Raw genomic sequence first — 14,738 nt, 5'->3', positions numbered from 1 at the left:
CCACCCACCCCTCCCCTTCTCCGGCGCTACTTTGCGGAGGGATACATTTCCGTGGTGGTGGGGGCGGGGTTGTCATGGAGACGAGCTGGGGTGGGTGGGTGGTGGCGAGAGGAGGGGGGGGTAGCACGAGGCGGGGTGCGGCGGGGTAGGAGGGGTGTGTATGGGGGGGGGTATAGGGGGGGTATAGGGGGCGTGTCCGGGTGGTGACGGGGAGGGGCGTGGTCAGAGGGGAAGTGGGAGGAGCCTCTTCTCTCTCTCGGCTCCGGCTTCACCCTCGGCCATAATCCCTAAAAATAGCAGCGGCCGAGGTTTGTTACGAATTTTCATCTCGGGCGCCGCGACGGACACATTCTACTGGTTAGTAAAAATAGCAACCACCACGGCGGCTGCTGCTGATCATTTTTTTGGGGCCTTTTTTGTTGCCTCTTTGCGAGACGCGTGAGCTTGCCGAAATTTTTAAACTGCGTCGGTGTTTTTCACGTCTAGTTAGGTGGCGTGGGGTGTGGGAGAGAGGGGAGAGAGAGCGCTTTGCTGCCCTGTGCGTTTGATGCTGTCTCTCTGCGCGCGTGTGACAGCTCGTACGGATTGACAGTGAGAGGGTAAGGGGTGGGTGGGTGAGAGAGAGAGAGAACAGGGAGATGCAAAGAAGACCGAAGAAGAGTCGATTCGGTGAAAACCGGCCTGTGTGTGTGTCAATATCTGCGTGTGTGTTTGACAGCGGTAGAGAGAGTAGGTAGGTTAGGGAATCGGAAATGTCTTGACAGTGGTAGGGGCTGCGAGACGTAGGGATCGTCTCCGTAAACAACAACAACAACAAGGCTGTGTGTTGTGTGTTTCTCTGACAGTGGTAGGGGCTGTTGTGAGGGGTTAGGGGAAGAGGAACTGGAGGATAGAGGCTGCGGAGTAAGCTCTGGGTGCTTGTTGTTGTGGTGGTCGTGTTTGGGTTTATTGCCCGTGTGGTTGTGGTGTGTGTGTGGTGTTTGTGTGTGGTTCGTGTTTGTGTGGTGTGTGTGGTGTGGTGTTTGTGGTTAGTGTGTGTGGCGTGTGTGTGGTTTGTGTTTGTGGTGAGTGTGTGGCGAGTGTGTGGTGAGTGTGTGTGCTGTTTGTGTGTGGTTGGTGTGTGGTGTGGGGTGTGTGTGGTGTTTGTGTGGTGTGTGTGTGTTGTGTGTGGTTGGGGGGTGTGTGTGGTTGGGGGGTGTGTGTTGTGTGTGGTTGGTGTTTGTGTGGTTGGTGAGTTTGTGGTTGGTGTGTGTGTGTGTGGTGTGTGTGTGGTGTGTGTGTGTGGTGTGTGTGTGGTGTTTGTGTGGTGTTTGTGTGGTTTGTGTGGTGTGTGGTGTTTGTGTGGTGTGTGTGGTGTTTGTGTGGTGTGGTGTGTGTGGTGTTTGTGTGGTGTTTGTGTGTGGTGTGATAACTGTGGGGGAGCGGTCGTGTAGCGATGAGCGCGTTGCGCTACAAACCTCGCCGTCCCGAGTTCGATTCCCGCTCGCGGCCAACGCTTAGGTTGACTCTGCCTCAAATGAGTACCTGGTGCAGTGTGTAAACATCGTCATTGGGGAGACAAAGGCGGTCGGGCGTGGTCCTGGCCACCCACCCCCCATCGCGTACCTTGACGGCCTTCACAGGTGTCTTTGATAGCTGTTGGGGGTACTTGAAGATGGGTGTAGAATAGAGAGAGAGGAGAAAGTGTGGATACAAGCACAGGCTTCTATGTGCGTGGTGAGCCACTATAATAGTGGCCTTGTTGCTTGTGTGTGTGTGGTTGCTTGGTGTGTGTCTTTGTCGAGAGACAGCATTGGTGGTGTGTGACAGAGGGGGGCAAGAGGCTGGTAATCGAGAGGAGGCCTCGTGTTTAAAAAAAATCAACAAGCCTCTCTCTGTGTGTGTGTTGTGGTGTGTGTTGTGTTATCCTATTAGCTTACTCGCCAGCTGATGTGTGTGGTTGGTGTATGACAGGCGTGCTGTAATAGAGAGACACGGAGAGGGGGGGGACACACGAAGAAGAAGAGGCCTGTGGTGTAAAAACAACAAGCCTCCGTTTTGCCTGTCTGTGGTGTGCGTGAGTTGAGTCCGTGGCTGTGTGTTAACCTCCTCTTCGCTTTCTTGCAAAGTGTGGCTTGGTGGTGGTGTGTGTGTGTGTGTCTGGTGTGTATCTTGCCAGCTGTAATAGACGGGCAGAGGCACAAGAGAGAGAGGCTTCAGGTTGAAAAAAACAAGCCCTCTGTGTGTGTGTGGGTGAGGAGTGAGAGAGGGGAGGGAGAGAGAGAGGGACACGTAACATTGAATTTCACCTTCAACGCTGCTGCACATGAAGAAGGGAAACGACTGCTAGCCTCGCGATTTCGCACGGACATAAGCACTGTGGTGGTTGTTGTTGCTGCAGTAGTAGTCATCAGCTATACCTGGTGTGTGTTCTCATAATAACGATCATCATCATCACCATCGTCGTCGCTTCTACGACCCATCGTTGTGTTCATGTTGCATCATTGCGATTGAACGATTGCGCGTGCGCGCAAGAAGCAGGGAGGTGGCCCGATCTGTTGTTGTTGTTGATCATTTGCATGTGGTCATTGTTGTGTTGTATTTACTGAAAGTGTGGTGGTAGTTGTAGTAATGAATGCGTTATCGCTGGTAGGAGACCGGGTCTCTAGGTGGATTTAAGAAAAAGGTCCCAGGTTCATGGCAGAGGTGTGGACTCGAGTCATGTGACTTGGACTCGAGTCAGACTCGAGTCATGAATTTGATGACTTGCGACTCGACTTGGACTTGCATAACAATGACTTTGTCCCACCTCTGGTTCATGGCATCTGCAGTCGATATAGTCGAGTGTAAAGAGGGCTCACTAACAACAACAACGGCAACCTAATCACGTCTCTCTCATCTCTCGCTTCTTTTTTATTAAAATAGATACATTTACTTTCTGCTGGTTATGGTTTGGGTGATGTGCTAGCAACATTTTGACGGTCGCAAATAAATAATTGATGAAGTACTGGGATGGTGGAGAGGAGTGCGCTTGACCAAACGTAGAAGAAGCAATCGTCTTTGGGTAGATTTGTGGCGGGGTTTCTTTTTGTTTTGGAATGAATATTTGTAAAAATATATATATTTTGGTGACCTTTTTAACGGGAGATCGTCGTCTGGAAGTCCATCGCAGTCGCTGCGATCAAGCGACGAAGAAGATTTTACAAGGTGAGGAGGGTTGCAGCATTACAAGCTCCCAAAGTTGATGCAGTAAAGTTGCATCTTGTGTGAACCACGAATAGATTCGCGTAACCCTAAGTAGCAGCTTCTTCTTCTATGCGAATTCGTATTTTAGGGAAGTGATTTTTGTTTCTTCTTGCTGCAAAACCAACAAAAAAGCCACGTGATTATTCTGCCGTTGTTATTATTTGTGGATCATTGTATCTGGTGTTCATATATCAGCCTAGCAAAGTATGGTCAAGTCAAACCCCACGGTGTTATTGGAAGCCTCATCATCCAACACGTTTGATTTACTCAACAAGCATGACTTTTTAAACACGTGTTAGAATCTCACGCATCCCATCAATGTGTACACACACACACGTTAGGGCCGCTTTAAAAAATCTACTGCTGAACGAGGGCCATTCCTGCGTTGTTGCTGATTGTGGCCTGTTCATTGACCATACTTCACCGCGCTGGTCAACGTGGGTTGGTGAAGTTACGGTATGTAGATGAGAATTTCTTGAGTGCGATGTGTGTTGTACATCACGTATGCGTACTTTTGTACAAGGTTTGTGTAATAGTATACACGTGAGAGATATTTAGTTGGATTTGCATAAGGTGTGGGGAATTAAATGCCGTAATGTCCTTGTACGTATGATATTATGTAAATCCCAATATTGTACGTAGCAAAGGCGGTCAAAAAGTATTGAGAATGGCACGCATGATGGTACAATCGAGATTTACACGTACCATTAATGATGACATGTTGTGGAGTCAAAAAGCTGACCTTCAAACTGAGCATATAACAGCTGGACCTATTGAAGTCACTTGACACGTTTTGACATTCACTTCTAAAGATAGCCACTTTGCATATTGGCGTGTACATTACGGTGCCATTGGTGTACTTGGCAATCTGTAAAAGGTACGAACGTACGGAGCTTATTGCGTTAGATTTAGTCACCACAGTCATCACTGAATAAGCAAAGTTAATCCATACTCGAGAAGAGAAAGATGCAATTACCATGATGTGTTGAACAGGGTATAATGAGCACAATAGCAATTATGGATACATGAATCATGCATTTAAAGTTGATTTACCTAATCTCGAACTTGCCTGGGGCCGTGACAATTTCATTCGTGGACGGTTGGGTCAGTGTTTCGTAAATTCTACATTCCTATAACCGGGGCTTTATACTTTTTCCCACCTTGACTACATTTGAGAAGTAGGTATACATGCATGTGTATGTGAATATACAGGTCAGTATATAAATGGTAGGCCTTGAACTTCCCTTCTCACCAACTCGCATTGACCAGCGTGGTGAACTATGGACAAACAATCCCCATGACCGAAACGGGGGTTGCGAGTTGCTAAATAGTTGCACATTACCCCGTGTTATATACTTATGATTATTGTAAGTTGATATGTCATTACGTTGCACCTTTTTTGTTCATATTGACAACAATACTAATCTTTAATTTAAGACAATCTGCCACATTCGTAATTAGCCATTGCCTTATAACAAAAAAAACGTTTAGAACGAAGACTCCTCTTTAGAGTATGCACATATTACAGCCAAGCTATCCAAGATAAGGGATTTCCTCACTCTGCCTGAGTCACGGGGTTATGTATGGGCTGGGGTTGGGGGGGGGGTGGTATTTGACCATACTTCACCCGCGTGTGACGTTTGTGAACGCGCAAAGCCGAAGAAGCAGCAGCAGGCAAAAGCGGTACACGGAAGGTGCAACAATTGCCAGTGTCGAACTGCATCAACGCGTATTAGATTGTTATTTTCATTCGGCACAGTGTATGCAGGCAACTTGAGGTCGTTCGATTCATTTGCCCAGGGTCTGACGTATTTTGCCGTTGCGTTGCTGCGGCTAATGTTTAACTTGAGCATTCTTGCTATTGGCAAAGGAAATGCGTTGTTTACAGAGTGTCAAAGTCTGGGAAGGGGCACATCTGAGCCAGCGAATGGGCTTGCTCTTTGGGCTTAGGGCCAGTTGTGTTTATAATGCGTTCAGAATATCACATTATTTATCATTCGCATGGAAAAGCCTTCATCCAGCAGTGGATTGACACGCTGTAAATTATTCTGTTGAACGTACTCTATTCAGCATAAACAATACCATCCGCGTTTTCTCTTACCTCCATTGTACCACGAAAACAACATAACCTTTCGTTCGCAGCTAAGGCTATCTTTGTTTATAATTTATTATAATATTGTTTTTTTAAATTATTATTGTTCTCGACGTATTCAAAATAAACATTGTGTACTTATTCTGCATAAACAACGTCAGCCATACGTTATGTTTTTCTCTGTGGTATCACAAACGCACAATGACATTGCACGACTAATTCTGTATCGGTGCTGAATTGCTCAAGTCCAATGAGAGCGAAGGTAATATGGCATATGAGATGATATATGGAGGTATACTTAAGAAGTTCAACGTACAAGAGGGGTCGCAGCTGGAGACAGAACCAGGATGAAGTCTGCAAGGGGAGGAACGTGAGAAAAGGGTTTAGATGAAGGTAACGGATCGGTTTTTGGGGCAATGCGCGTGGTGAGAGACACTTGAGGATTACGGAAGGTGGAGGGGAGCATCTGTTACGGGGATCGACTCGGTTGCGAGGATTTACACTGGGACCATGTGCTGGATATCACACGCGACTTTCTATAGTATTTGCATCGCCATTTATGGTTGCTTTTTGTCGGTCCACTGCTGGGAACAAGACCATCTCCAAGTCGTGTTGGTTGTGGGGTGTCATTTGGCCATACTTCATCACGCTGGTCAGTGAAGGTTAAAGGCGAGGGAGGGGGGATGCAGGCACTACTGGTTCATATATCACTGATGTTAGCCGTGGCCTGGAATCAAACTCAGGACACAAGGTTCGTATTACCCGAGTGTTTGTTTACCAGGTTCAAATTGGACACGTATACTAGCATGACATACTGCATGTAATATACATGTGTTCATGATTATTTTGATCGTATTCTGGATAAACTATGTCCTCTGTATTCAAACGACAAAGCATATATGTTTTACATTTTATTCATTGTAATTATATACTTGCGAATACTGTTATTATAATGCGGAACAGATGATATGCAAGCACTTGACAATGATGATTATAGAGACAATGCAGCTGCTGATAATGATGCTGTTGCGACTTGTGTAGCTGCCTACTGCAGTTGCTGATGACGATGTCGTTGATGATGCTATTGGTGATGATACAGATGATGATGATGATGACTGGGATCATTGTAAGGATGATTAGGCCGAGTTGACCCTAACCCAGGGGTCAGCAACCAAAATAACAAGAAGCGAGATATTTTTTTTCCCTCAATTCTGTAAACAAACCCAAACAAAAACCTCAAATTCAAGAGACGCGATTCACGTGGTGAATACAAGACGGTGTGGTCCTTAATAAATAATGTCATGAAGCAGTCCTTGGAACAGCCGCATGTGGCTCCACAGCCGCTGTTTGCCAACCCCTGCCCTAACCCAATGTACTATTGCCACCAGAAGCCACTTGTGGGAGTGGGAGGTGTGGCCACTATTTGACCTTTTTGTAATATAATCAGGGCCACTGGCAGGAATCTAACCCAAGCCGTGTGACGATCCGCATGCGCACAGACGTCGGAGTGTAACACAAAGCGTCTAACTACATCCAGGAATCGGATTAGAGGATAGATGGGGGGGACGAGATGATGTCACTCCTACTTTCTGTTAAAACTTAAAACCCCTGGCAATGGGGCAGACAGTCAGTCACTCGGTCTACCGCCTAACATCCCATTGTAGCCACTGCCAATCAAAGTTCTCTTTCCATTGTCAGTGGTGACACAGCGAGTTACGTACACAGGTATCGGGAGAGGTGTTGTGTTTGGGCAAGGTTGTGTTCAGAGTAAACTGACCCTTGAGATATCTGCCAATGCATATGTGCGTGTGCGCGTTTATGTGTTTGTTCGTGAAATGTGCACATCTTATCTTATTTTAATTTATTTAGCGCCTTGACCAACGCGCTGTCCATAATGGTGACAGTACAGTGCGCTACGAACCGGCCACAGCTAACATAATTGTCGAATGATATCGGAACCGGTCCCGGGGCGTCCCCTAGGTCGACTCAGCCTCAAACGATTACCTGGTGTGTAAAATATCAGCATTGGGGAGATAAAAGCGGTTGAGCGTGGTGCTGGCCACCCGCCCTCCCCGGTGTGACATGCTGGCCTTCTTATGTGCTCGCTAGCAGCATGGGGGATCTTTGCTTTTTCATGTCAGCAATGATAGGTACTTCATGAGGGAACGTGCCTCTGTTTAAGTTTAAGCAGTAAACAGATGTGTAGGTGTGTGTGTGAGGGCGAGTGATTTATACGTTTGGGCTGTGTATAATGTACTGCAACTGATGCGAAATTTCACCTAGTTCCTGCACATGAGACGATTTAATTATTCCTTAATCTAGCAGTTGTTAGATGTCTGATGATGATGAATGTACCAAATATAGGCAAACATCTTAGCGCAGGAAACTCCTGAAATAGTCTCGAGACTAGGCAAAGCATACGTTATATTATTGACAATTATTGGCATTAAACATGTGAGCGCTGCGAACAGGCAACCCGACTTGAGATCCCTGGATCACGGTTAAAATCGGTGATGAATGGAAACTGAACAGGTTTCTGAGCCACCCTTTCAACCCGCACTGATAAGCGAAGTATGGACAAACAACCCCCACGGAGCGATGGGGCAGGGGGAGGAGGAGGAGGAGGCTTTCACGCAGCAGTGGATTGATAAAGGGTCTGTACTATTTTATCATTCGTGAAACTAGCAGCCTGCCAGCCAGCAAAACGTGTGTATTAATATAGGATGACAATTGACGGGCATCTGATACACGATGCCATCAATTCTGCCCCATATCACCAGATTGTAATCTGCTAGGACAAATATAGCTATTTGATCACGTTAACTAGACAGATTTGGCGCTGTATTTATCGAGACTAAAAATTTACCTTTTCGGTTTGGCTTTCAAACGCTCGCGGAAAATGGTGGACATTGCGTTACGGAGGTGCGAGATGGACGGAAATTGTATGATGATGAATGGTGGTGGTGGTGGCTCTTTGCCCGTTGCATCAGTGACTGCCATGGCTTTAACCTCGGCGACCGCAATGTCATTCGGACATTAAAAAGGCGTGCACAGCTGTTAGGCTGGCGCAAGCCCGGCTGTTGCATGCGATGGGGCCCTCTAAGTAAGTCTGTGTGCGTTTTTGCGGTTTTGTAATTTATTTATTTTATGTTTCGGTGTGACGCAAAATCCAAGCCCTTCCTAATGGCATCTGGCTTAGTCACATGTTCTGTTGGAAATTCCGCCGTCAAACCCTTTGACGAACCACACAATACCAGCTCGGTACAGCAGTCATTACAATATGTGGCAGACGCAACCACACACACTTTGTTTAAACCCAGGTCTTCCCAAATTGTAGCCTCTTAGTGAAGTCTGTGTGTGTGTGGTGCAGTTTTTGTTTTTAAACAATGCCCACCAATTTTTTAAGTGAACCCATGCTCACAGAGGTTAGTCAGCCCCCCACCACCCCACCACATTATAGAGTTTCAAAGCTGAGTTAAGGAAAGTGTTGTTAGTGAGCACCTATTTAGGTCAGCAGGGCATCTGTTAAGGTCAGCACTGTGCTTGTCATCACGACGCTCTCATTTTAGGCTGAGTTGACCTAGGTTAGTAATTTATTTAAATAGTTTGATGTACATGTGTGGCCGATTAACACGGTTGGCTCTACGTACGGTGCGAAAGAAGTTCAACATACATACGGGTGGCCGAGATAATTGTAAAAATATCGTAGTGGATTGCCCTGAATGCATTACTGTACTGCGCATACCATTTCCCTTACGTGCGCACAGAAGCAGCGCGCGCAGGAGCTCGCATACTTAAGAACAAACACACGAGCCCACACACTGATACACATACACCACACACACTGACACACACACCACACACACTGACACACCACACACACTGACACACACTCACACACCACACACTGACACACACCACACACTGACACACACCACACACACACTGACACACCACACTGACACACCACACACACTGACACACACCACACACACTGACACACACTCACACACCACACACTGACACACACCACACACACCACACACACCCCACACACCCCACACACACCACACACACTGACACACACCACACACACCTTACACACACCACACACACTGACACACACCACACACACCCCACACACACTGACACACACCACACACACCACACACGGCTCTCGTGTGTGAACAAAAAGTCACCAAGCAGCCCTCGCACTTGTGGATTCGCACGCTTTTTCTCGCACCCAGGGCCAACTTGTGTGAAGGCACACACATGCTCGCACATTGCTCGCACCCGTTCGCACACGTCAACAAAAGACAAAGACCCCCCCCCACGTATAGCCTTACAAGCCATCAGGTCAAGTGCTGTTAGCGAACACCTATTAAGGCCGGCATGACGCACGGAGGTGGCTGATGTGGCCAATGCCACGCTTAAGCTGACTTTGTCTCCCCAGATCCGATGCTTCCACACGCTGCACCGGTTTCTCAAATGAGGTTAATGTGACCTAGGAGGAAGCCCCTGCAGGACACGTTCAGACACCGTTTCCTTTGCCCGCTGATGTTCGCTTCGGTCGGGAATCAAACGTAGGTCACTGGGTTCACGCTGCGGAATGCGCCAAGACACTTGGACACTTCTCCGCCCACACGAGAATACATAAACAATGCACACGTTAGCACACACGCACCCGCATGTGTGACAACTCGCCGGCTCACACGGTCACATGTGTCGCAGCAAAACAAGCTAAGACACGCACATGCTCACGCACAAAAAGGTAAAGAAACTCTGTGTAACCTGAACATACTGTTGCGTGGCACGTGCTGTTAGCGAGTACTTACGAATGCCTGAACGGCACACCAGGGGGTGGGTGGCCAGGACTACACCCGGCCGCCTTTGTCTCCCCAGTGGTGATGTCTTACACACCGCACCAGGTACTCATTTGAGGCCGAGTCGACCTAGGGGAGTCCCAGCACCGGTTCAGATAATTATCAATGATGTGCGGATATCGAAGTCGGATTGCCGGGTTTGTTGTGCGGCGTGTTAACCACCACACGCAGGCAGACATCCACACACAACAACAACAAGCGCCCATTCGACACTAAGTGGCGGGGACGTCTCCACGAGGCTTGTGCCAGGCCATGTGCACCTTGAGGCCACGTGTAGTGTCGAACGCCTGCTGGCAGGAGGTCACGGGGCAGACCCAGGTGCCACGGGTCGACTGACTTAGATGACCGAGATAATCGAGATGACTGGTTGATGCACCACCTGTGCCCCCTACTGTGCCAACTTGCTGTGCTTTAACCACCCGGCGCTCCGCTCGTTGTTGTGAGCGTCGCTCCTCCGCCCTCCGTTGTTGTTGGAGGGCGACTGCTTCCAACTGCCCAGTAGCGTCCTTCACGAGCCTCTTCCACAGAGGCCTACACACACACACGCGCACACAGACACAGACACACAGACACACACACAGACACACACACACAGACACAGACACACACACAGACACACGCAGACATTCACGCCTCGGCCCCGTATGACGCCAGCACCACACTCAGTGGCCAGCAGGCAGTGGACTGATGGAAAGTCATTTCCAGAGGAATTAGTGATGGTGACGGGGTGTCTAGCTAGGGGGGTTCGGGGGGGGGTCACATCACGAGCCGGCTGCCCGCAATGGTACAAACGTGGCCTGCGGGATCCACGCGTCCCACGCCGCGGAGGAGAGGGAGGAGGGACCTCGGAGAAATATCGGAGCGAGCAGCCCGCGTCACACCTGTGGCCATCGCCGACCTTTCGGGCTGTGGGCCATAATTGAACAATCGCAGCGAACAGAAGAGCCCGCCTCGCTGGCAGGCGGTGACGGACAGGGGATGTGACATTGGTCCATTTTGCTTGTGCAGCTTCCCTTTTGCCATTACGGTACTTTTACGTAACAATTGCGGTGTACATTCTCTTTGGGTTGCTTTTTGTACGTTCGTACGTACGTGTGTCTGACCGTCGGTTCCGTAGGTCGACAGTCAATGTTTTGTCAGAGCTACCTCTCGGCAAAATCTCCCGTGATGTTTTATGTGTACAGTACATACGTGGTGTTGCGTGGTCGTAATCATAATTTTCTCCGACAAGTGTTGTCCTTAGTGGGTTTAATTCACATGGCGGAAAAAAAAATCCTGATTGTGCCATTTTCCGTAATGTGGATGTGGTTTGCAAGCGTCTTTGGTGTGTTTTTTTTTTGCGTTTAAAATTATTCATGTAGGCAGCCCAAGTGGTCAATTATTTCTTCAACCAATACCTGTCGTTAAATCATTGCCAGTTTGTAAGTTCCATTTGCATGGGAGATGGTTCTTTCCGTACAAAGATATCGAATAGGAATTGTCAAAACATCTCCAAGTGGTATCGTTTACAAAATATTAATCTTGGGGCTTCCTGAGACATTCATCCGGTACACGCAAAGTAATATTGTATTCCCTGAATAGCATTTAAACGTGCAAGAAGTTAAGCCGTGTCTGGCAGTTTAATCGGGTAATCTTGTGTTTTTACCATGTTCTGCAATAAGCAGAACTTCCCTATAATAATTTTATGCGTAAACAAAACTCGCGAAAGTACACTTTACATCGGTACAGTTGTTCCAGTACAATTTAACAGTAATAGTAGCAATGCTTTTTGTTGATCCGTAAAAGCCTTGCCGAGCCACAATCGTTTGCCGTTTTATGATCAACATATACCGTAGATTATTCCGTTTGAGTTGAACTCCCGGCTACGGCTAACATCAAGTGGACGAGTGACATCTGAACCGGTTCTAGCCCCCCTCCCTTCCCATCCAACCCTCCACACTCCCCGTCACCCTCTAGACTGACCAGCGTGGTGAAGTATTATCAGATAACCCTGACACGGTGTGGTCGAAGCCTCCATACGGTAGTGTGTTTATTTACAAAGTGCTGAATAGTCTCTTCCGAGTGTATTTATTTACATCTTTTAATGTCCGTATTCAAATTTTTTTTTTTAGCAGCGGAGGCTTTGCGCATCAGATCAGAACCCCACGTGTCCTTCAGCAGAGCGGGGTGGACAATGGCATCCTCAAAACCGGCCTGGCCGCGCCGGACCGTTCACGCCGCCCCGCGAAAGGGAAGCGTGCTTCTTTCAGTACAGTATTGGTGGGGCTGTTTGTTTCCATTCCAGTCTCTTCCTTGAAATGGGCCCTCAGGCAGCGCGGCTGGCCGTCCCAGATAGCCCGTGGTGGCGGTTGTCGGCTCGCTCACCAACCAAGCCAGTTTTCACAGAGCGGGGGGCGGGGGGGGTAAGGGCGACAGGTTCGATTCCTGAGAGACGGACGGATACATGTCCGTCAGCTACTGCTGCACCGGAAATCCCAACCACCAAATACAGCACCTTCCAAAATGTCCAGCATTGGATCAATCGCATTACCACGTGGAATACGCGCGCGCGCCCTGACCCATTAACCGCCCACACCCATTGCAGTATTTCCGCACTGTGAAAATGTTCTTGTTATTTCTAGATGTTCCCACACACGCGCTATTCTTAATAATCGTGCACGTTTCTAAAGGGCGGTAAAGAATCCGTCCCACTTTCTAAAGCAGCTCGCGCTTTATGTTTTGTCCAGCAACCTATTTGCGTGTTTTCTACTGATAATCACGTATATCCGCGTGGACCTCGGTGCCCCAGCGAGGCGGATACGCGACATTGCCACTGCTGCATGCGGTTGGGTGGACTATATAGGCTGGGTTGACAGCGTCCCCTCCCCCCCGCCGGCTGGTGTTAGCCATTGTTTACAAGCATTGTAGCATGTCTCAGCAGTCACAACCAACAACAATCAACAACAACAACAAAATGAACTCAACTAATTTGCGCGTAATTACTCACTCGCGTGTGTTCCCGCAACTGACCCAGGTCTGCCTTTGCAAAGGAGATGATGTATCCCAATGGACTGGCGAGCCGACCTGGTTGATTAAAAATGTTAAATTAATTGGATTGAATGCCTGAAAAGGAAGTTTCAAGGCACTGCGTAAAAAAAAAAGTGTCCGTTGTGTTTGATGTGCGCCTCCGTGCATTTACACGCACGGCTTGTGTTTTGAAGTTGGACTCAAAAGTTGCGTTTGATCAAAATAGAGGTACACGATGTCTGTGTACCGGCCTGTTTTGCTGATGTAAACAAGCGCGCGTGTGTGTGTGTTGTGTAGGGTGAGCGGTGGTGTCGCGGTAAGCGCTAAGCTGCGCTACGAACCCGGCGACCCGAGTTCGATTCCCGCTCATGGCCAACAGCAGTGACGATTATCTGAATGGGTCATGGGCCCTCCCCGAGGTCGACTGAGGCTCACATGAGTAGCTGGTGTGGTATTCAAACATCACAACTACGGAGACAAAGGCGGTGTGTTGACCACCCACCCTCTCGTGTCCCGTGCCAGCTTCTATAGGTGCTCGCTAACAGCACTTGCTCCAACAGTCCTTTTAGGCTATACGGGGGTGGGAGGGGGTCTTTGTGTGGTTCATTGAGCCAACGATGACCAAACTATACTATATTTTTAAAGCGCCAGATCTGTAATTTCTTTTTAAGGTAATCTTACCTTGCCTCTGGAAAAGTGTGACCTATAAAAAATATAACATGTATACTTCGTAATTGAATAATGCCACCACCCAGACCTAGTGTAACGTTTTTAGCCACCCCTACTGGACCAGTATAAAAAAAAATATTTATCTTCTCATCGGAAGTGCAGTCAATCCCGTAGTGGTCAGCACACTGGACTTTGCAATCCAGAGGTTGCCAGTTAAATTCCCTCTCCCAACGCCACTGTCGAAATAATGGTGCATCTGTTCTACCAAATACCCTCTCCCCAGAGCCCCCTCTAGCCAGAGGCGCTTCTGCCAACAGTGGCGTGAGCAAGGCATTGCAGGGCTGCACCTTTATCTTACCAGAGTGGTCCTGAAACAACCCCCGTTCTAGTTTTTAACGCACCAAAGTTAAGCGCTCCTCCGTTTTGAGTAAACAACGACATAAACACATCTTGATAAGCTGCATTGCAGTGTATTTCCTTGCCTCTGCGCTCTTTTACAGATAGCACATTGAGATGACCCAGGTTCTCAGACGAGATTACTTGTAGTCGTCGTACACAAACAACACCACGCGCCGCTGTGCGAATGGCCTCCGTTCCGTTATTGAAACGATTATTGGAAACAGGCCCTTTTTGCATTCCTAAAAATTTCACGTTCCCGTATCGACCTTTTGTTTTTCCAATTTGCGGGTTGACGTGTGTGCCACGGAGAGGGGGAGAGAGCCATCTGACCCTGGGGCTTGCGTTTTTTTTTCTTTTTTCTTTTCTCGGCTTTGGTCATTGGTTGCGAAATGTACACGGGGGTCACCCCCTCATTCACCATCGCCGTCGTTGCTGTAGTTGCGCACCCCCCCCCCCCCCCCACA

General features: G+C 48.3%; 1 protein-coding gene across 5 annotated transcripts in view; it reads left to right on the top strand.

Moving 5' to 3' along the window:
• The first annotated feature begins 235 nt into the window (after window positions 1-235).
• Window positions 236-14,738, top strand: part of MEF2C (myocyte enhancer factor 2C) — an 88,838-nt gene continuing 74,335 nt past the window's right edge. For all 5 annotated transcript variants that reach the window (XM_078854824.1, XM_078854822.1, XM_078854821.1 and 2 more), the window contains exon 1: window positions 236-357. The gene's annotated coding sequence lies outside the window, so the exon portion shown is untranslated. The remainder of the gene's footprint in view (window positions 358-14,738) is intronic.

The sequence above is a fragment of the Lampetra fluviatilis genome, chromosome 3 (genome assembly GCF_964198595.1).
Source record: "Lampetra fluviatilis chromosome 3, kcLamFluv1.1, whole genome shotgun sequence".
Lineage (NCBI taxonomy): Eukaryota > Metazoa > Chordata > Hyperoartia > Petromyzontiformes > Petromyzontidae > Lampetra > Lampetra fluviatilis.
The sequence above is the reverse complement of the archived record's forward strand: the minus strand, read 5'-3'. Positions and strand labels throughout refer to the sequence as shown.